The sequence below is a fragment of the Mobula hypostoma genome, chromosome 20 (assembly GCF_963921235.1).
Source record: "Mobula hypostoma chromosome 20, sMobHyp1.1, whole genome shotgun sequence".
NCBI classification, from domain to species: Eukaryota; Metazoa; Chordata; class Chondrichthyes; order Myliobatiformes; family Myliobatidae; genus Mobula; species Mobula hypostoma.
The window spans coordinates 6,805,294-6,828,017 of NC_086116.1; the positions used below are offsets into that span (position 1 = coordinate 6,805,294).

Genomic DNA, 22,724 nt, shown 5'->3' on the forward strand with positions numbered 1-22,724 from the left:
TGGCAGAGCATTCCACAGATTCACTACTCTCTGGTTAAAATAAAATTCTTTCTTACCTCTGTTCTAAAAGGCCGCCCCTCAGTTCTGAGGCTGTGCCCTCGAGTTCTGAATACCCCCACCACAGGAAACATCCTCTCCACACCCACCTTTCAACATTCGGTAGGTTTCAATGTGATCCCCCCCACCCCCACATTCTTCTAAATTCTAGTGAGTACAGGCCCAAACTTACCAAACGCTCCTCATATGTTAACCCCTTTGTGTAAGTGAAAAGGGGGTTAGAGTACGGGATAGGAAGGGTTAAATGGTGTATGTGACTTGGAAAATATAGCAGGGGCGGGAACTAGACAACAGAACCGGGCACGGTTAGGATGTTGCAACTGCATGCTCATTTCTTAGAATAGAGGTGCTTACTGACCTGTACCTCTGCACGTGAAGCTACTGTGACCATGATGAAATTGCGAACCACAAACCGTCACAAGCATGGACAGGGGAAACAGGTGCTAACTGAAACCTTTTTCTCTGGATATAAATGTAACCTTGTACTCGTGCTAGGCAGAGCTGATTGTCAGACGCTGTAGAAGCATATGGTAGTTACTTCTCCTCAGATCAAGCTGAATAAAGAATTGATCCAGCGAAAACGTGGCCTCTGAGTGTTCTCTCCGACTGAATATTGAATTGAAAAGGACACCTTCATTCCCAGAATTATCCTTGTGAACCTCCTCTGGACTCTCTCCAATGATAACACATCCTTTCTGAGAGATAGGGCCCAAAACTGTTGACAATACTCCAAGTGCGGCCTGACTAGTGTCTTATAAAGGCTCAGCATTATCTCCTTGCTTTTATATTCTATTTGCCTTGAAATAAAAGCCAACATTGCATTTGTCTTCTTTACCACAGACTCAATCTGTAAATTAAAGCTATGGGAGTCTTGCACGAGGACTCCCAAGTCCCTTTGCACCTCTGATGTTTGAACCTTCTTCCCATTTAGATAATACTCCACACTATTGTTCCTTTTACCAAAAAGCATCATACATTTCCCAACACTGTATTCTATCTGCCACTTTTTTGTCCATTCTTCCAATTTGTCTGTCCAGCTGCAATCGCATTGCTTCCTCAGAACTACCTACCCCTCCACCTATCCTGTATCATCCGCAAAACTTTGCCACAAAGCCATCAATTCCATAATCTAAATAACTGACAAACAATGTGAAAAGTAGCTATCCCAATACTGACCCACTGAGGAACACCACTGGTCACTGGCAGCCAACCAAAAAAAGACCCCTTTTATTCCCACTCACTGCCTCTTCCCTGTCAGCTATTCTTCTATTCATGCCAGTATCTTTCCTGTCATGAGATTTTATCTTGTTAAGCAGCATCGTGTGTGGCACCTTATCTGAAAATCCAAGTAAATGACATCCACTGCCTCTCCCTTGTCCGCCCTGCTTGTTACTTCCTTGAAGAACTCTTTAAAAGATTTGTCAGGCAAGATTTCCCTTTACAGAAATCATGCTGACTTTGACTTATTTTATCATTAGTCTCCAAGTACCCCAAAATCTTATCCTTAATAATAGATCCCAACACTTTCCCAACCATTGAGGTTAGGCTAACTGGCCGTTAATTTCCTTTCTTTTGCCTTCCTCCCTTCTTAAAGAGTGGAGTGACATTTGCAATCTCCCAGTCCTCCAGGACCATGCCAGAATCAAGTGATTCTTGAAAGATCATGACCAATGCATCCATTATCTCTTCAGCAACCTCTCTCAGGACTCTGGGATGTATTCCATTTGGTTCAGGTGACTTACCAAGAACCTACCAACTTCAGCTTTAAATGCACAATATCTACAGCTGCCTTGGCAATGAATTTCACAGATTCAACACTCTCTGACTAAACAAATTCCTTCCCTAAATCTTTTGCCTCACACCTTAAATCTGTGTCCTCTAGACTCCACTGCACTGGGGGTGGGGGGGGGGGTGAAGACTGGTAATTCACCTTATCTGTTCCTCGACATTGTTAGCGATCAGAATTTTTGGAAATGCTACTCTGGATTTAACTCCATTTAAATGATCCAAATTTAAATTAGTTCAATACCAGCCACTAAATATTTCCGAGATGACTTGCAAGGGGTTGCAGGAAGCGTCTCATGCTCAGGAGCAGCAGCACTACAAATGGCTTTCACAAGAAATTGCCCTCTCACTGAAGGCAATTTCTGTAACAGTTCCACCTACTGCATCTACTCTCAACACCATTAACATTTAGAGGGTTAACATCAAGCAACAACTCCAGCAAGCCTTGGAAACTACTTGCACTTTTGAAGGACAGTGTTTTGTTCTAGACGTTTTGGGGAGTATTTGTCTCCAAGTATGTTCAACACGTCTTGTCCTGACACGATTCCCCATGCAACAAAATACCACGTAATGCTGCCTGTACAGTCTTTCTGCTACTTTAGGTTGCACACCGGTGTCATATTGCAGTAACTTCCTCTCCGAAGTTTGCACTGAGCACCAGACACTATTGCGGAAATAAAATGTCTGCACGGTAAATTTCTGAACCCCCACCAACTTCCCCGACTGCCACTCCCCTCAAGTCACCACTGGCTTCGAATGACAATCCAGCTGTGAACCTGGTTAGCAGCAGGAGGTCTGGCCGTCAGCACAGACAGGCTGTGTCCAGTATCTGATTCTGGCTAGGGGCTCCAAGTCGGAATAAGGATCAGAAAAAGTGCAAACTGCAAACAGACAGGAACATGAAGGAATGGGTGAAAGTTGGTCGGAAGTCGAAAGCCGATGGCCAAAACCTGTGGAGACTGAAGATCTGTTCTGGAATTGGAGGACTGTGTGTGTGTGTGTGTGTATATACACGTGTGTATGCATGAGCATGTGTGTAAACTGGGTATTGTTCTGCTGGGCCAAATTGCTCACAAGTTATTCGAGTGGATAGGCCCAGAATATTAAAACTTAAATCTACTGCAGGAAGAATGAGGTGTTTGGCAGAACAGGAGAGGTGCTGAGGAAGGGTAGACAACTCACTGATCTGATTGAAAACTGGATTCCTGTTCCAATTTTTGTTGGACCCTGTATACAATGTACCCAGTTTATTCCCTGGTTTCATTCACATTTTGTTAATCACAAACAGTGAAATATTTAATCTCAGTACACTGACTGGATTACTTGAAAATGGTATTTGCAATCTCAAGGACTGAACTATATCAGTAAGTAATGATACAGGGTGCCAACTCTCCCCATAGGGCCCATTTCCAGAATTGTAATCATGCTCTGCCATTGGTCCATTTTAAGTAATGCATGGAAGAAACAACAACTTCTCCTAATTCATTTTCCCAGAAAATGAAGCAATTGGACGAGTGTTGCAAACAAATTATGTGCTTAAAATAAATCCTAGCTACTTGCAGCACATGGTGACCAGGTCTGACTCAGAGCAACTAGCCCATTGTCTAGAGACACAAGAGACTGCAAATGCCAGAATCAGCAGCAACAAGGGTTGCCCGGTCAAGATGCAGGGCTCAGACAAATTGGGCAATTCTAGAACGAGGGGAATTGCTTCAGAATAAGGGGTTTTGACCATTGCAAGTGGAAGACAGCCAATCTCTGGAGATTTTCTACGCCAGCTGTAGGGGCAGTCATTGAAGCAATTCAAGATGGGGATTGACAGGCATGATGAACTCCAAGTGGTACAAGAGAGAGGGAGAGTGGCGTTAGGGCCAAGCCATGACCTGACCGGATGGAGATTTAGCTCAGGATGTCAACTAGCCACGTCTGCGCTCCTGTTACATTCCCAAAATGCAGAGAGGGTGGAAACATTGGCTGTTGAATAGCAATAGCTTCTGCAGATGCTGGAAATCCACAGTAAAACGCACAACATGCTAGAGGAACTCAGCAGGTCAAGTAGCATCTATGGAGGAGAATAAACAGTTGATGTTCTGGGCTGAGACCTTTCAAAGTTCAAAATAAATTTATTACCAAAGTATATATCTGTCATGCGAAACTACCCTGAAATTCATTTTCTTGCAGGCTTTCACAGCAGAACAAAGAAACACAATGGAATCAATGAAAAACTACTCACAAAGACTGACAAACAACCAATGTGCAAAAGGCAAACTCTGCATGTACAAAAGATAATAACTAAATAAGTAAATAAATTCTCATCCTGATGATTGGCTTTTGAAGAATTCTGTAAAACAGTAGATATGTCAAGGGACAGCAACCTCAAAAGGAACTGTTTGGACAATGAGAGGATTACAAAGCTAGAAATCACGGGAAACTTGCAGTGTTGAATGTTGGATTCCATAACTAGAAGTAAACCCACTGGCCTTGACTAGTGCCATGGGAATCTGCACAGGCTACAACTTTTAATCCATGTTATGAAACAAAGCAGTACAAGCTGATTGTTTAATTGACTTTTCTTCCATCCCCACCCCCTTCCCCCCAATACACATGACGGGAAACAGTGCACAACAAAAACCTTCTCCAAGCAACCACAAACTCAACAATGGCAGGGTTCATCAAAGCTACTGGTCTCAGTTTCTCTCTGATGATCATGTGACAAACAAGCCACTCGTATTTTAATCCTGTTGCCTTCACCCCTACAGTTAATTTGAATCTTCACGCAGTTCCCTAGGAGTTTAGCAGAGAGCTAGAAAAACTGCCAAGCCAATATACAATCTTGACAAGATCCCGTTGCAGCTATGAATGCCTTTTTATTGGCTTTTAAAGGGTGCGAGGATTTTATGGGCTCCTACATCACAAACAATGAAGGAGCCCACCCATAGTGCCAATATCAAACTCGAGATCTGGTCAACGAGTACAACTAGCAGGTCTACGGCCCTTCGAGTCTGTTCCGCCATTCAAGACCAAACCTCAACACCCTTTTCCTGCACTACATCCATACAGAAACGGGAATGCAATCGAGTATAATGTTCTCTTAAGGGGTTGTCTATTGGTGGGTCTTCAGGTGGTTGTCGAGGCCGGTCTAGGATCCACATACTCTAAGGTGCTTCAGATCGGGGTCAGGGTCCAGTAGCTTGGAACTCGAGACAACTGGAGATCCTTCACTACTGCGCCTTCCTCTGCCTTCACTGCCGTTGTGATGTGTCATCATCTTCCTCCAGCTCCACCACTGAGGTCTCGGTAGTCACAGAGTACCACAGCCAAGAAACAGGCTTTTCGGCCTATCTAGCCAATGCTGACCTGATTTTCTGCCTAGTCCTATCTACCTGTACCCAGACCAGATCCCTCCAAACTCCTTCCATTCAAATATCTGTTAAATGTTATAACCAAACCCACACCTACCATTTCTACTGATAGCTTGTTCTACACTCACCCCACCCTCTAGGTTAAGTTTCCCCTCAGATTCCCCTTGATTATATCACCTTTGACCCTAAACCTATGACCCCTAGTATCCAGCTATTCCTTCAATTCCGAAGCCAAGGTATGGGCCAATATAGACTCCATGGATGCATAGCCATTAGTACAATGTTATTACAGCTCAGGGTGTTGGGAGTTTGGTGTTCAATTCTGGTGTCACCTGCAAGGAATCTGTATATCCTCCCCATGAAGTGCGGGGTTTTGTCTGGGTCCTCTGGTTTCCTCTCACAGTCCAAGGGTGACTGGGCAGGTTAATTGGTCATTGTAAACTGCCCCATGATTAGGCCAAGGATAAATCTGGGGTTATTGGGGTGGTGTGGCTAGAAGGGCTGGAAAGGCTTGTTCCACACTGCATAAAATCCTATATTGTATTGACCTCCATTTTGAAAATATCCGTTCATACCAACTGTGCTGCTCCAAAGAGCGCTACAGGAGGTCATTCTTACCCTCAGCCATGAGTCAATCTGTAGCTGGGGAAGTGATGACCCCCTCCCCCTCCTGTTAGACTGTTTGAGGCAACTTATTTTTAAAATTATTTCTTACTTCTCTTCTAATATTTGTATATCTGTGCGCTTGTAATGCTACTGTGACACTGTAATTTCCTTTGGGGGTCAATAAGGTACAATCTATCAGGCCTCTGTCACTCTCCAGGTTAGAGAATTCCAATGATTCACATCAGCGTGAATGTGGTGGGGTGGTGGGCTGGTTTCTGTGCTGTTGTGAAGGGGATGGAATTGGTGTGGGACACATAACTCTTAGCAAACAAGGTCAATTTATTCACGTGAACAGTCAATTAAAAAACAAAATCGATAATAGCCTCATCATAACCTCTCCTGACAATAGCAAAGTAACGTTGCCAGCAAGACGTGGGCAAGACCAGTCTCAGCGACTTATAACAGCATGGTCAACAAGCACAATGCCAGATCATGAAGACGAAAGCTAAATATTTAACAGATGTGACACCCATGTCTGTGAGGTATTGGGATTCTCATTAAATGCAGCAATTTTTATTCAATAATGCAAACCATCACATCATCACACAGCTGAGCGTACCTCAGACACTCCGCTACCAAGCTGGCGCATTATTTTTAGAGACGACCATGCCTTTACACTCAGAAAGACACAAGCAAATTGCCACATTCACTGCACAGTTCAGATCACACTCTTGCCTCCAAAGGTTGCTGGTTTAAACCTCACTTCTGGAAGATGTCATTAAGTCGGAAAAAGTGCAGCGAAGGTTTACGAGCATGCTGCTCACACTTGAGAACCTGAGTTAGAGAGGTTGGGCAGCCTAGAACTTTATTCCTCAGAACATAGGAGAACAAGATGACGACCCTTATAGAGGTGTATAAAAATCACAAGGGGCACATTTAGGGAGATTCCACAGCGTTCTTTTCCTAGGTAAAGGAAACCATGCACTGGAGGGCAAAGGTTTAAGGTGAGAGGGGAAAGATTTAAAAAAAAGGGACCCAAGGGGCAACTTCTTTATGCAGAGGATGGTATGTGAATGAAATGAGCTGCCAGAAGCAGCTGTAAAAAAGCAACATTTAACAGTCATTTGGATAGGAGTCCAAAGACGTAGTGGTTAGCAGGTTAATTGGTCGTTGTAGATTGTCCCGTGATTAGGCTGGGGCTAAATCAGGGGTTTGCTGGGCGTTACAGATCAAAGGGCCAAGAAGGTCCTGTTCTGCACTGTATCACAATACATAAATAAAAGTGTGCAAATGAACCAGCTTATGTGGGCACCAGCAAGTTGGTCAGAACAACCGTTTCTTTTCTGCTCAATTCTGTAACTTGACAGGGAAATCCAAGATGATGTTCCAGTGGAACATGGAAGCAGGATTACTAAATAAGAACACCAGTGGATCAGTCACCCTTTCAATCTGCTCCACAAGATGACCATGGATAATGCTTCAACTCCATACCGTGCTCCTTGATGCTTTAAGTGCCTAGAAACGTAACTCCTTAATATATGAATTGAGTTGGTATCTACAGGTTTACCACCCTCTGAGTGAAGAATTCTTCACTTCAGTCCCAAGTCTCTTGCCCTGTATCCTGAGATGGTGACTCCTTGTTCTAGATTCCCCAGCCAGAAGGAACCTCCTCCCTCAGTTACTGTGCTGTAGTGAGCACTGCCTTTCCGACATGATGTGAAGTGGAGAGGCTCCCTTCTTCCCTCTCAGAGGAGTTCAGATGATCCTGCTACACTTGTTCAAGCTCCATGCAAACTGACCCCAGAGTCCAGACCAACCATCACCAATTATCCACTCTATGCAGCAGTCTGTGATTGCTTCTGGACTATATGGCAAGTTTCTAAAGAGAATTTCCGGTTATATTCTGTACAAATAAAGGACTCTCTTTTACATATAACATTTCACAGAATTCAGTGTCCTTAAGTAGTAAAGAACCAGAGTCCATGGAGATAATATTTACATTAAATCACATGTAAAAGAATCATGCATTTCTAACCCTAACACTGGCGCTCCACAAGGTCTCACCCTCAGCCCTCTGCGTTACCCCTGTATACTCGTGGCGGTGTGGCCAAATTCTGCTTTAATTCCACCTACAAGTTTGCAACGACACCACTGTGGTGGCTGTATCTCAAATAATGATGAGTTGGAGTACAGGAAGAAGATAGAGAGTCATGACAGTGACTTCCCCTCAATGTCTACCAAAACAAAAGAGCCGGTTGTTAACTTCAGGAAGGGGGGTGATGCACATGCTCCTGTCTACGGTGAACGGTGGTGAGGTCGAGGGGATTGAGAGCCTCAACTTCCTTGGAGTGAACACCACCAAAAGCCTGTCCTTGTCCAAACATGGAGATGTCATGGCCAAGAAAGGTCACACACACCTCTATCCCTTCAGGAGGCAACAGAAATTTGACCATCACGGTTGACCCTTAACAATTATTTTCAATGGACACAGCCCAGCACATTATGGAAACAGCCTCCCCTCCACAGACTCCGCCTATACTTCTTATTGTCTCAGTACAGCAGCCAGCATAATCAAAGAACACATCCACCACAGATATTCTCTGTTCTTCCCTCTTGCACTAGCAGAAGATGCAAAAGACTGAAAGCACATCCCACCAAGCTCAGGACAGCTCCTACCCTATTATTACAAAACTATTAAACAGTTCCCTAGTACTATAAGTTGGACCCTTGACCTCAGAATCTACCTTGTTATGAGCTTTCACCTTATTGTTTGTCAGCACTGCACTTTCTCGGTAAAGGTTATTCTGCAATGCTTATTCTGCATTCTGATATTGTTGTACCGTGTACTACCTCAATACTCTGTGTAATGATTTTATCTGTTATGAACAGATAGGGTTGCTGTGATGGGAGATTTTAAAGTTCCTAATATTGACTGGCATCTCCTTAGAGCAAAAGGTATAGATGGGATGGAGTTTGTTAGGTGTGTTCAGGAAAGTTTCCTGATACAATATGAAGATAAGCCAACTAGAGCAGAGCTGTACTTGATCTGGTATTGGGAAGTGAACCTGGTCAGGCGTCAGATCGATCAGTGGGAGAGTATTTTGGAGTTTGTGATCACAACTCTATTTCCTTTACCATAGCACTGGAGAGGGCAGACAATTTGGGAAAACATTTAATTGGGGTAGGGGGAAATATGATGCTATTAAGCAGAAACTCGGGAGCATAAATTGGGAGCAGGTGTTCTCAGGGAAATGCATGGCAGAAATGTGGCAAATGTTCAGGGAACATTTCCATGGCATTCTACACAGGTATGTTCCATGGAGGCAGGGAAAGGATGGTAGGTACTGTTAGAGCTCTAGAAAATTACAAGGTTGCCAGGAAGGAGCTTAAGGATGAAATTAGGAGAGCGAGAGGGGGCCATGAGAAAGCCTTGGCAAGCAGAATTAAGGAAAACCCCAAGGAATTCTACAATTATGTGAAGAGCAAGAGGATAAGCCATATGGGAATAGGACCAATCAGGTGTGATAGTGGAAACATGTGCATGGAGTTGGAAGAGGTAGCAGAGGTACTTAATGAATACTTTGCTTCAGTATTCACCAGAGAAAAGGACCTTGGCAATTGTGGGGATGACTTACAGTGGACTAAAACGCTTAAACATACAGACGTTAAGAAAGAGGATGTGCTGGAGCTTTTGAAAAGCATTAAGTTAGGTAAGTCACCAGGACTGGATGAGACATACCTCGGGCTACTGTGGGAAGCAAGGAAGGAGATTTCTGAGCCTCTGGTGATGATCTTTGCATCAATAGGGACAGGAGAAAACCAGAAGATTGAAGGGTTGCAAATGTTGTTCCCTTGTTCAAGAAAGGGAATAGAGATAACACAGAAAATTATAGACCAGTGAGTCTTACTTCAGTGGTGGGCAAATTGTTGAAAATCCTAAGAGGCAGGATTTAGGAGCATTTGGAGAGACATAATCTGATTAAGGATAGTCCGCATGGCTTTGGCAAGGACAGGCCGTGCCTTACGAGCCTGATTGTAACAAAACACATTAATAAAAGCATTAGTGAATACAGGTTTCAGTAAGGCATTTGATAAGATTCCCCATACAAGGCTCATTCAAAAAGTACGGAGGTATGGGATCCAAAGAGACCTTGCTTTGTTGATCTAGAATTGGCTTGCCCACAGAAGGCAAAGGGTGGTTGCAGATAGTTTGTATTCTGCACGAAGGTCAGGGGTCAGTGGTGTTCCGCAGGGATCTGTTCTGGGACTCCTCTTTGTGACTTTTATAAATGACCTGGATGAGGAAGTAGAGGGTGAGATAGTAAGTTTGCTGATGACACCAAAGTTGGAAGTGTTGTGGATAGTCTGGAGGGCTGTCAAAAGTTTACAGCATGAGATCAACAGGATGCAGAACTGGGCTAAGAAGTGGCAGATGGAGTTCAGCCCAGATAGAAGTATGAAGTGGTTCATTTTGGTGGGTCAAATATGAAGACAGAATATAATATTAATGGTGACACTCTTGGCAGTGTGGAGGATCAGCGAGATCTTGGGGTCTGTGTCCACAGGACACTCAAAGCTGCTGCGCAGGTTGACAGTGTTGTTAAGAATGCGTATGGTGTGTTGGCACTCATCAACCGTGGGATTGAGTTCAAGAGCCGTGATGTAATGTTACAGCTAGACAAGACTTCAGTTAGATCCCACTTGGCGTACTGTGTTCATTTCTGGTCACCTCACTACAGGAAGGATGTGGATACTATAGAGAGAGTGAAGAAGAGATTTACTAGGATGTTGCCTGGATTGGAGAGCGAGGTTGAGTGAACTTGGCCTTTTCTCCTTGGAGCAACGGAGGATGACAGGTGACCTGATCGAGTTGTATAAGATAATGAGAGGCATTGATGATATGGATAGTCAAGAGGCTTTTTTCCAGGGCTGAAATGGCTAACATGAGGGAGCATAATTTTAAGGTGCTTGGAAGTAGGTACAAGAGGGATGTCAGGGGTAAGTTTTTCACACAGAGAGTGGCAAGTGTGTGGAATGCACTGCCAGTGATAGTGGTAGAGGCGGATACAATAGGGTCTTTTAAGAGCTATGTGGTAGGGTAATTCTAGGCACTTTCTAGAGTAGGTTACATGTTCGGCACAACATTGTGGGCCGAAGGTCCTGTAACGTGCTGTAGATTTCAATGTTCCAGGAACAGCAAGACCTCTGATCAAACCCTCATCACTGTTTGTGGCACAAAATTTCTTCTCTTTTCTATCCCAAGTAGCCAAGCCTTTTTCCTGGAACTGTGCCAAGCCAGAGGAAACGTCCCCGTTACATTGTCAGGGAGGCTTGCTATTTTGTACATTACAATACAATCAAGTCACATTTTATCAAAACACCATAAGCACAGCTATATAAAAAAAATCAAAATGACCAAAAGGTAAATGAGGAAAACTGAAATAAGATGCACATTTCCTTCAGCCTCACAGAGCCTAGCAAGTATCTATAGATCTACATTCTAACTGGTTGCCATCACCACCTGGTACGGAGAGGCCACTTCACTGGAGTGGAAGAGGCGGCAGAGGATTGAAAACCCGGCCTGCTCCATCATGAGCATGAGAACAGCTGAGAGGATCGTCAGCGTCTCCCTTCCATCCATCGGGGACATTTATCAGGAGCGCTGCGTTTGCAGAACCCTTAGTATTATTAAGGATCCCAGCATCCTCTGACTTTCTACCATCAGGCAGGAGGCTCCGATGCAATAAAAACGAGAACTGTCAGGATGAGAAACAGTTTCTTCCCTCAGGCCAACAGGCTTCTGAACTCCCCGCCACATCGTATTCAAAGTATCACTAGTTAATCTGTTCTGTACAATATTTATTATTAGATTAGATTAGATTATGAGGACACACAATCCTCTTTTATTGTCATTTAATGCACTTTAGTTTGTTGTTTATGTGTGATTCATCTGTAGATTTTATCCTTACATTCACAAGTTATCCAGTGTTGTGTGTACTACTGTGTGTTACAATCTGGTTTGAAGAAACGTTGTCTCATTTCCATATACACTATATACATGCATATCATTAAATGACAATGAACTTGATTTGACTAGCCTCCCCACCAGAGGATCTTCAAAAACCGGTGCCTCTAAAAGGCGGCATGCAACATTAAGGACCCCCACCACCCAGGACATGCCCTCTTCTCATTGCTGCCATCAGGAATAGGCCCAGGAGCCTGAAGACACACTCTCAACATCCTAGAGCTTCTCACCCCCCACATCAGATTTCTGATCAGTCCATGAGCCCATCCTCACTAGTTTTGCCCCTCTTTTGCACTTTTCTTAATGCAACATACAGTAATTTTATGTATTGTACTGTACTGCTGCCACAAAACAATATATTTCACATCATATGTCAGGGATAAACCTGACTGATTCATTGAATTACAATGGCCCTGTTTACACTGTCTTTCCTTTGGGTAACAGAGATACTGACTGCAGGGGGAGGCCAAATATAAACAAACCGGCTGCACTGATTAGTCTGAATGAGAGAAAATAAGCCGACAGCTCAAACAACACTTCTTGGAGCAGCTGAGCGGAATGGGACTGACCCCGTGAGCATCAAATTCCTCAAGCTATCCTGGCTTGGTCGGAGGATTTTTTTCATAAAGTTCTGAAAGGTGGGCAGAAATTATCTGCCTATTAAAAAGGGCTGCCTTGTCCGAAGGTGCAGCAAATTGCAGCTATGGAGTGCCATCCTTTGCCGACAATTCATAAACGCATGGGATTCTGCAGATGCTGGACATCTAGAGTAACGCACACACGAAATGTGAGGAAATCGACAAGTCAGGCAGCATCTATGGAGAGAAATAGACGGTCGATGTTTCAGGCCGAGACCTTTCATCAGGTTAATAATCCATCCTTGGCACATTGCCACAACTTTTCTACAACCCAGCTTCTCAGCCACCAGCCCAAGATGGCGGCTCGTGTCTCACACAATCTTCACACACTCCTCTCTAGGTTAATTCAAATTAAAAGTGACACTGCAACTTACAGTAACAACTTGGTCATTAACTGTACGGTCTGCAGACTACTAAGCAGCACTGAGAGCAACGTTCAAGGTCACTGCCTTTCAATTCCGCGCTACACGGCGACGAAGACGAGAAAAAACAGGAATCGACTGATGTGGGCACTCAACTGAGTCACCGTCATTTGGAGCCAAGTGGCACTCCATCTGTTCCAAGCAGCATGAGGCCATCGAGGCAAATACTTACCCAAAATAAGGTAGATAATCAGCATGCCCGTGTAGACTGCTGTTATTGAAGTGAACACATCAACCTAGCTTATGCAGTTAAAACATATTAAAATGTACAGATGTAAATGTAAATAGATCAACATTCAAAATAATGTTCCAAGTGTCCTGGTACTGAAATTAATAAGCCTTACTTCCAATAAATAAGGCAAAAAATTTATAAATAGTTTATAAATTCTAGTTGCAAATAAAGAACCTAATCATAAAAACATCTTGTTTTCAAGGTGCAGAATAAATTGGTAAGACTGCAAAAAGCACAAAAATGTAGGATTTCTAGTGTCAATCGTAATACGGAGCTCAAAACACAAGTTAAAGTTTTAGATCTTAGCGAGGGCTATTTTTGCTCACTGTGGACAATTTTATCGACGATACAGAACATGCAGAGGATAGTTATAACGGCGCTGGGTAAGGTTTTGGATCGCGAGGATATGGAGCATGCAGAGGATAGTTACAACAGCACTGGGTAAGGTTTTGGATCGCACGCAGAGACTGAGGCAGCTCAGCTGATCACCTCAGAGCAGGAAAAAGCAGGAGAGATACAAAATCCTTTCAGAGTGGCCTGGAAGGCAGAGCAGCTACTTTGCAACTCCAGAGATTCAGATTCGATCCTGATCTCCAAATGTGTCAGCACATTTTCCCTGCAACCATGAAGGTTTCCTCCAATGTCCAAAAGACATTGGTCAGTTAAGTAGCCATGGTCAATTGCCTCTCGTGGCAGTGGGCAGTGGGATAATCAGGGCATCTGCTCGGGCCACGCAAATCTGACAGGAAAGGACAGTGGGTGATGAGAGAAAGGGAAGAAGGGGTACCAGAGGGAGATGGGAAGGTGAGAAAAAGAGAAGGGGTAATAGGAGAGCCAGAACGGGAGAATGGGGAATGGAAAAAGCAAGGGGGGGGGGGGAATGGGAATTACCGGAAGTTAGAGACAGAGGAAAAAAATTGATATTCATGCCATGGAGGTTTGATACTACGCAGATGGAATGCCAGGTGTTGCTCCTCTTACCTGAGAGGTTATTGGGACGTAGGCTCTTTCTCCTCACATCATTCACCTATTCCTCCCTACGTCTCCCACGATCTTGTTTCCCCCACATAATTCACCTGCTCCTCTCTACGTCTCCCACGGCAACAAGAGTCAGAAGCAAGTGCCCACAATTGGTCACTATTGTTGCTGGACACTCGAGGGCCAGGCACAAGACATTCGACCTCTCACCCCCTTTACTCCCCTGCCTCAGGGTATCATGGGTTACCAAGGCAGGGTGATCCCAAGCAAGGGGTGGACTAGGGTAAGCATGGCACAATGTGGGGAGGAGGGCAGGATGTCTGACATGAGATGCAACGCAACAGCTAAACAGCTCTTGCTCAACACCACCTTTATGAGAATGCACTGAAAAGCACAGCCCATTAATCTGCAACTGCACAAGATCACAACATGCAGACTGATTTGCAGCAGTGTAAAGAAAACTTGCCACCTTCGACCCCAGTATCAATGGTAGAGGAATATTGGATAACCACTGAGTAAACAGCAGCTGCGTTAATAACTATCCACATTCCAGGAGAAGCAGAAAAACACACTGGTTACACTAGTTTCTCTAGAACAACAATGACACAACAGCCGTAGTTCTTTCCCAGGTGGGATATATTTAACAGAGTACAGTTAATGATCCATTGGAAGGATGGGAGAGTCTCACTGAAACCCACCAGACACTGAAAGGCTGGGATGGAGTGGACGCAGAGATGCGGTTTCTAATAGTAGGAGAGTCGAGGATCAGAGGGCACACCTTCAGAATAAAGAGATGCCCTCTTCGAAGAGGAAGTTCTTCAAAGGGTGGTGAATCTGTGAAATGCATTGCCACAGAGGGCTGTGGAGGCCAAGTTATTGGGTGTAATGAAGGCAGAGATTAATAGGTTTTTGATTGGCAAAGCGAGTCAAGGGTTACAGAGATGTGGGAGAATGGATTTGGAAATAAATATATAGTCAGTCCTATTTATCAGCAGGGCGGAGTCAACAGGCCAAATACCCTCATTCTGATCCCGTGTCGTATGGTTGTATGCGATTACTTTGGACTGAAGACCAGGATTGGGCAACAGATCAGCACTCTGCCAAAGGTGTACTCAGCCATTCTTGACACACGCATCCCAGTCCCCGACCCAATGAAAAGCAACTAGCCGCAATGTTTATGACATGGAATGGCAGTGCATCACAGCGGCAAGCCAGCTGCGGCGGTAAAGTACAGATGATCACTTCTCCCTTCAGGGATTCGCAAACAATACCCATGATGTCACCTAGTCAGTAATCAGCACATTATTGATACCAGCACCACGTATTAAAACATGCATACTAATTAGAAGCACAAGGAGACCATTCAGCCCCTCATGCCTGCCCTGCTATTTATTTCCTAACATCATGGGCAGGCAATCAAGTTAATACCAGCTCTCAGAGCCAACTCATGCCATTCTCCCACTTATTCCATATATTACGAAGGATCCTCACCACCCAGGACGTACCCTCTTCTCTTTGTCACCGTCGGGGAGGAGGTACAGGAGCCGGAAACACACTAAGCATTTTAGGCTTCTTTCCCTCTGCCAGCAGGTTTCTGAACAGACAATGAACCACAAACACTACCTTACTATTTTGCTCCCTTTTCGCACCAATTTTGATATATTTCTTAATGTAATTTAGTAATATTTTATATATTGTACTGTACTGCTGCTACAAAACAAAAAAATTTCACAACTTATGTCAACAATAATAAACCTAATTCTGATTTATCTGTAGTATAATCTCCATGTATTCATATCAACTCTTGCTTCCCCCTCCCCCATCCACAAATTGAGCCACCCAAATACCAGGAACAATTTGAGTACAAAACCATAAGATAAAAGCAGAATTAGGCCATTCGGCCCTTTGAGTCTGTTCTACCATTCCATCATGGCTGATTTATTATTCCTTTCAACCACATTCTCCTGCCTTCTCCCCATAACCTTTGTTTCCCTTGGTAATCAAGAACCTATCAACCTCTGTTTTAAATACACCCATGACTTGGCCTCCACAGTCATCTGTGGCAAAGAATTCCGCAGATTCCCCAGCCGTGGCTAAAGGAAATCCTCATCTCTGTTCTAAAGTTACACCCTTCTGGTCCTACAGTCCCACACTACAGGAAAAACCCTCTCCATTGCCACTCTAACTAGGCTCTTCAATATTTGGTAGGTTTCAATGAGAACCCCTCCCCATCCCCATTCTTCTAGTTGTACAAGATGTTAGTGTGGCCACATTTGGATTACTGTGGTCAGTTTTGGTCACTCTGCAGTTGGAAAGTTGGAAAGAGTGCAAAGGAGATTTACGAAGATCTTGCCAGGACTCGAGAGACTGAGTTATGGAGATAGTTTGAAAAGGTTAGGATTTTATTTATTGGAGGATAGAGGAATGAGGCAGGATCTTGTGGAGGTATTTTAAATCGTTAGGGGCATAGATGGGAAGAATGCACAGGCTCCATCCCTCCCGCCCCCCCAGGGTTGGGGAAAATCAAGAATTCAAGGGCATGGGTTTTAGTTGAGAGAGAAGATATTTAATAGGAACCCGAGAGGCAACTTCTTCACCCAGAGGGTGGTCAGTAGGTCAGTATATGGAATGAGCAGCAAGAAGAAATGTTAACAACATCTGAAAGACACTTGGACAGGTACAGGGATAGGAAGATTCAGAGCAGGGTTCTGAAATTTTTTTATGCCATGGACCCGTACCATTAACCGAGGCGTCGGTGGAACCCAGGTTGGGAGCCCCTGATTTCAGGGAATGTAGGGTAAACGTGAGCAAATGGGATTGGCATGGATCAGCATCTTGGCTGACATGGACTGCTTGGACCAAGGGGCCTGTTTCTAGACTGTACAACACGACTCTAACATACATTGGAAAATTGACCTCATCTTTGGGATGATGGTCACAGGGAAACTATGCAAATTCCATACAGACAGCATCTGAAGTCAGGTTCAAACCTGGGTCACTGGAGGTGCCCAGGCAGCAGGGCCAAAGGGACTGTATTATGCTGTACTACTTGATGTACTAGAAGAATGTCTTGCATTCCAGTAACACCTGCCACAATCTCTGCCTCCAACGTTTTACAGATAAATAACATCGGAAATGTTTTTCCGGCCACTGGGAAAACCCGCCAGCCTACCTACAACCCTGTGAGGACCATCAGCTTTATCTTGAGGGCCTTTGGCTGGAGGACAATGTTGGCCAAGGTAATGTGGACCTTTCACACTCACCTTCTTTCAAGATTCAAGATGGTTTAATGTAATTTCCTATACGTAAGTGTAAAGGAGCACAAAGTAATTGTTACTCTGGATCCGATGCGGCAAGAAAAAAAACACAAAACACAATAATAATAATAATAATTAAAAGCACAATAAATATAAATGTACAAGATAGCCTAAGATTGTACGTCCAGAGAGTGATGCTAGGCACAGGCAGGAGTCTGGTGGTACTGGTATGGATGCCACTTTGCAGTGACCACGAGGCTTGGATACTCGAATTCTGCAGCCAAAACACATTTGGTCCATAAACTAATGCAATACAGTGAAGGGTGTGCCAGCGGAGAAATGGCATGCCAAAGAAACCTCTGCAAACTCAGTCACAGAAACCGGGTGGCTTCAGCTTCCAGCGACTGGAAACCAATTCAACATGAATTGAAACTGCTTCTTGGCAGTTTCACACCACTTTTAAAAGTTCATCCAAGTATCTCCGGGAGGAAGCTTGTCTTCAAAGTTGAAAATTTAAAGTAAACTAATTATCAAAGTACGTATATTCACACCATCTACCATTTTGACATTCATTTTCCTGCAGGAATTTACAGGACAGTAAAGAAACTTGATAGAATTTATAGAAAACTGTAAAAAGAGAGAAAAACACCCAGTGCGCAGAAGAGGACAAATTGTCCTGATAATAAATTCAAAAAAAGTAAATAAATAATACTTAGACCATGAGCTGTGGTTCCTTGAATAAGACTTTGTAGGGTCTGGATCAGTGCACGTTTGAGGTGTGTGAATTAATCCACAACGGTTAAGGAGTCTGATAGCTGAGGAGCAATAACTGTCCCTGAACCTGGTGATGTGGGTCCCAAGGCTGCTGTACCTCTTGCATGAAGGCTTAAGCACCTTTGGGTGGGTGGTAGGGGAGGAGCTGCACAAAGAATAGCATCCTTTCTCATACTGTTCTCCTTTCCGATGCAGTCCAAGAAATGACCGTGGCTGAGCACTGCTGGGAAGACCCACTATACAATGTAAAGCTCAGTAGAGGCTCTGCAAGGTGACGTGCACATTAATGGTTGTTCATCTTGGGACCACCCTGCACTAACACAAGCAATGGATTACATTTTCTTAAACTTTACAGATGACTTACCTAGAGACCGATCATTGATCCTGAGGTAGATAATGAGGCTACCGCTGGAACCACTGCTCCTACCAGCTTCCAAACTCTCGGCCACCCATCAACCACACCTCTCCACAGCGTTTGGATGCCCTCCACCTCTCTTGGTTCCTCTGCACATCAACCCTCCAAAACCCCGGTGCTAACCCACCAATTACCCCAGCACAGACATCAATCCCCAGACCAGCAACTTGCCCAGCTCCTGTGGTGATTGCTGCACCGACATCAATCCCATCTCCACCAGCCCCAACTCCCACCTTCCTGTCGCTTGCCTTGTTTAGCCAAGATTTAAGATTCAAGTTGATTTATCACACGTGCATTGAAACAAAGTGAATTGAGTCCTTTGTGGGGCAGCCCACAAGTGTCACCACACATTCTGGTGCAATATCGCATACCCACAACAAAACAACAGTAAACTGAGGCTCGTACCTCCCTCCCACCCATGCATAGACACAGTCCTCTAACCCCAAGTTGTCTTCTGCCTCCAGTCTCCACAGAACTCCGATTCTGGTGCAGAAAAACGTACACTGGACCTTTGACTACCCTAGTGGACTCACACGGATTCGAAAACACAGGGTTCCGGCTAATGGGACTTTCAATTCGTCCCCCAGGCCTCGATTCCCAGCATCAATCACAAGAACCGCCGATCACCAAACACCAGGCCTCAAACTCCGGTCTCAGTGTTTCGTAAACCCAGGGGGTCTTCAGATCTCATTTCCGTGCAGACAGGAGGACTTTGACTCTGGAACGCTCAACAACTCGCTGACCTTGAGGGAACCGTCAGCATTCTTCCAGGCTGGTCAGGCCGTTCGACATCTGGCTGGACATCTGCACCCGGCCCACATCCGTCTTTCTGTTCTTCGAATGCCGAGTAGAGACTTTTCTGACCTGTCCTCTAATTCCACCACATCCCTAATCTGACTCCTAACTCCACCTCTCTGTCCCCAAAACATCCCCACAAACCCCCTGGCAAAAAATGAGAAAAACAGAAAAAAAAAATCTACAACTGAGCCACGATCTCAATGGAGGTCTCAACTCTTGACGCTCATACGCTGATTGACAGCTGTTCCCCACCATATCACCCACCCCCAAATCCCTGGATGCAGACACAACCCTGGGTATTTCCCACTGCGGAAAAGGTAACATTTAGTCAAATATCCAGTGCCTCCAGTCATCAGAAATTCTAGTGGGCGGCCCTGCTTGCTGGCTCCTACTTGGGTGCACCAGAATCCCTCCCCTGTAATATTCCGACATGCTGTAAGTGTGATCCCTTGATGGATTATTTGGAGTTCTTTTAAAAAAAAATCACTGTTTGACATGCAGTCAAACAATCCTCAGCACCAGGGGTTACAGTCAGCTTGCTGACAACAAACTTGCCTCGACTGCATAGCTGCAATAAATAACTAATTCAACAGAGAGCATTTACACTCTATGTCTAAACAGGCATGACCTCATTTTAAGTTAATGGTCCATCCACAATATCAGGCTAATATATAATGTCTCTCGAGCATTTTCAATGTTATCAATAAATTTTGCAACACGTCTTCCTCACACAATTTGGTAATACAGAAATATATGACAGCAAGGGATCAGATCAAACCCCTGTTAGATCAGTAAAGCCCAGAAACAGGCCCTTTGGCCCATCTAACCAATGCTGAACTGTTAATCTGCCTGGTTCTATCCACCTGCACTCTGGACCAAACCCTCCAGACTCCTCTCATCCACGCAACTATCCAAATTCCTCTTAAATGCTGGAATCATACCCGACTCCAGCACTTCCGCTGGCAGCTCGCTCCCCACTCTCACCACCCTCCGAAGGAATCAGAATCAGGTTTAACACCATGGGCTAATGTGAAATATTTGATGTCTTGTGACAGCAGTACATTGCAATACATAACAAAAAAATATAAATTACAATAAGCAATGTATATATAAAAAGATAAGCAGGACAAAAAGAGAGAAAAATAAAAGAAAATAGCAAGGTAGGGTTCATGGGCTCATTGTCCATTCAGAAATCTGATGGTGGAGGGGAAGAAGCTTTGAAACGTTGAGTGTGCGTCTTTGTGCTCCTGTACCTCCTCCATGGTGGTGGCAATGAGACGAGGGCACGCCTGGGTGATGGGATTCCTTAACGATTCTTGACGCATCGCCTTTCTAAGCTATCCTCGATGGTGGAGAGGGTAGAGCCCCTGAAGGGACAAGCTGACTTTACAACTTTATGCAGCCTAAACAGAACGACATTAGCTATCTTCCAATCCCCTGGCTAAGGACGTCTTAAATATTTGCCAGGGCCCTTGCAATTTCTGCACCTGCCTCCCACAAGGTCCAATGGGACACCTTGTCAGGCCCTGGAGATTCATCCACCCTAGTTTGCCTCAAGACAGCAAACACTTCCTCCTCTGTAATCTGTACAGGGTCCATGACCTCACTGCTGTTTTCTCTCACTCCTATAGACTCTGTCCGTTTCCCGAGTAAATATAGATGCAAAAAAAACTCCCCCATTCTTTTGATTCCACACATAGATGATCACTGTTATCTTCAAGAGGGCCAATTTTGTCCCTTGCTATCATTTTGCACAATAGTGTATATCTGTAGAAGCACTTGGTTGCCTCCTTTACCATGTTTGTTAGAGCAACCTCAGGCCTTTTAGGCTTCTTAAGTTCCTTAAGTGTTCTCTGGCATTTCTTATACCCCTCAAGTACCTCCACTGTTCCTTCCTGCCTATACCTGCTAGGTGCCTCCTCCTCCTTTTAACCAGGGCCTCAATAGCTCTCAAAAACCAAGGTTCCCCAAATTTGTCATCCTTGCCTTTTATTCTGACAGGAACATACAAACTCTGTACACTCAATATTTCCCTTTTGAAGGTCTCCCACTTACCATGCACACTTTCGACTGAAAGCAACCTGTCCAAATCCACGCTTGCCAGATCCTTTCTGAAATTTTCAAAATTGACCTTCCTCCAAGATGGAATCTCAACTCAAGAACCAGACCTATCCTTTCCAGAATAATATTGAAACTAATGGCAGTATGTTCACAAGGTGCAAAGTGTTCTCCTACACAAACATTTGTCACCTGCCTTATCTCATTCCCGAATAGATCTGGTATTGCACTCTCTCCAGGGGACCTCTATGTATTAAGGAAACTTTGGGGCACACGTTTGACAAATTCAACTCTGTCCAGCCCATTTACAGTATGGGAATTCCAACCAATATGTTAACATACCACGGACAACAGTACAGTGGCTCGATGTGAGACACAATCTCAAGGTATCAAGCCTAAATCCCGAGGGACCGACATCAGAAAACATGATCGGGAAAGTTATCAGGTTACATTAGATCACAGAACAGTGAGCAGAATACAGGCCTTTCAGCATATCTAAAAATTACCACTGACATCTTCCCTAAACTTTCTTCCACTCACCTTAAAAACCATAGAAACCATAGAAACTACAGCACAGAAACAGGCCCTCTGGCCCTTCTTGGCTGTGTCGAACCATTTTCTGCCTAGTCCCACTGACCTGCACACGGACCATATCCCTCCATACACCTCCCATCCATGTATCTGTCCAATTTATTCTTAAATGTTAAAAAAGAACCCGCATTTACCACCTCGTCTGGCAGCTCATTCCATACTCCCACCACTCTCTATGTGAAGAAGCCCCCCCTAATGTTCCCTTTAAACTTTTCCCCCCTCACCCTTAACCCATGTCCTCTGGCTTTTTTCTCCCCTTGCCTCAGTGGAAAAAGCCTGCTTGCATTCACTCTATCTATACCCATCATAATTTTATATACCTCTATCAAATCTCCCCTCATTCTTCTATGCTCCAGGGAATAAAGTCCTAACCTATTCAACCTTTCTCTGTAACTGAGTTTCTCAAGTCCCGGCAACATCCTTGCAAACCTTCTCTGCACTCTTTCAACCTTATTTATATCCTTCCTGTAATTTGGTGACCAAAACTGAACACAATACTCCAGATTCGGCCTCACCAATGCCTTATACAACCTCATCATAACATTCCAGCTCTTATACTCAATACTTCAATTAATAAAGGCCAAAGTACCAAAAGCTCTCTTTACGACCCTAACTACCTGTGACGACACTTTTAGGGAATTTTGTATCTGTATTCCCAGATCCCCCTGTTCCACTGCACTCCTCAGTGCCTTACCATTAACCCTGTATGTTCTACATTGGCTTGTC

At 44.3% G+C, this 22,724-nt stretch overlaps 1 protein-coding gene across 3 annotated transcripts in view; it reads right to left on the reverse strand.

The window, feature by feature from the left end:
* Positions 1 to 22,724, reverse strand: part of rassf8b (Ras association domain family member 8b) — a 133,762-nt gene that overhangs the window by 94,821 nt on the left and 16,217 nt on the right. Inside the window, exon 1 of one of the 3 annotated variants that reach the window (XM_063072312.1) lies at positions 14,109 to 14,374. The exons of the other annotated variants lie outside the window; for them this stretch is intronic. The gene's annotated coding sequence lies outside the window, so the exon portion shown is untranslated. Of the gene's footprint in view, positions 1 to 14,108; positions 14,375 to 22,724 lie in introns of those variants that run through there. 3 annotated transcript variants of the gene reach the window in all.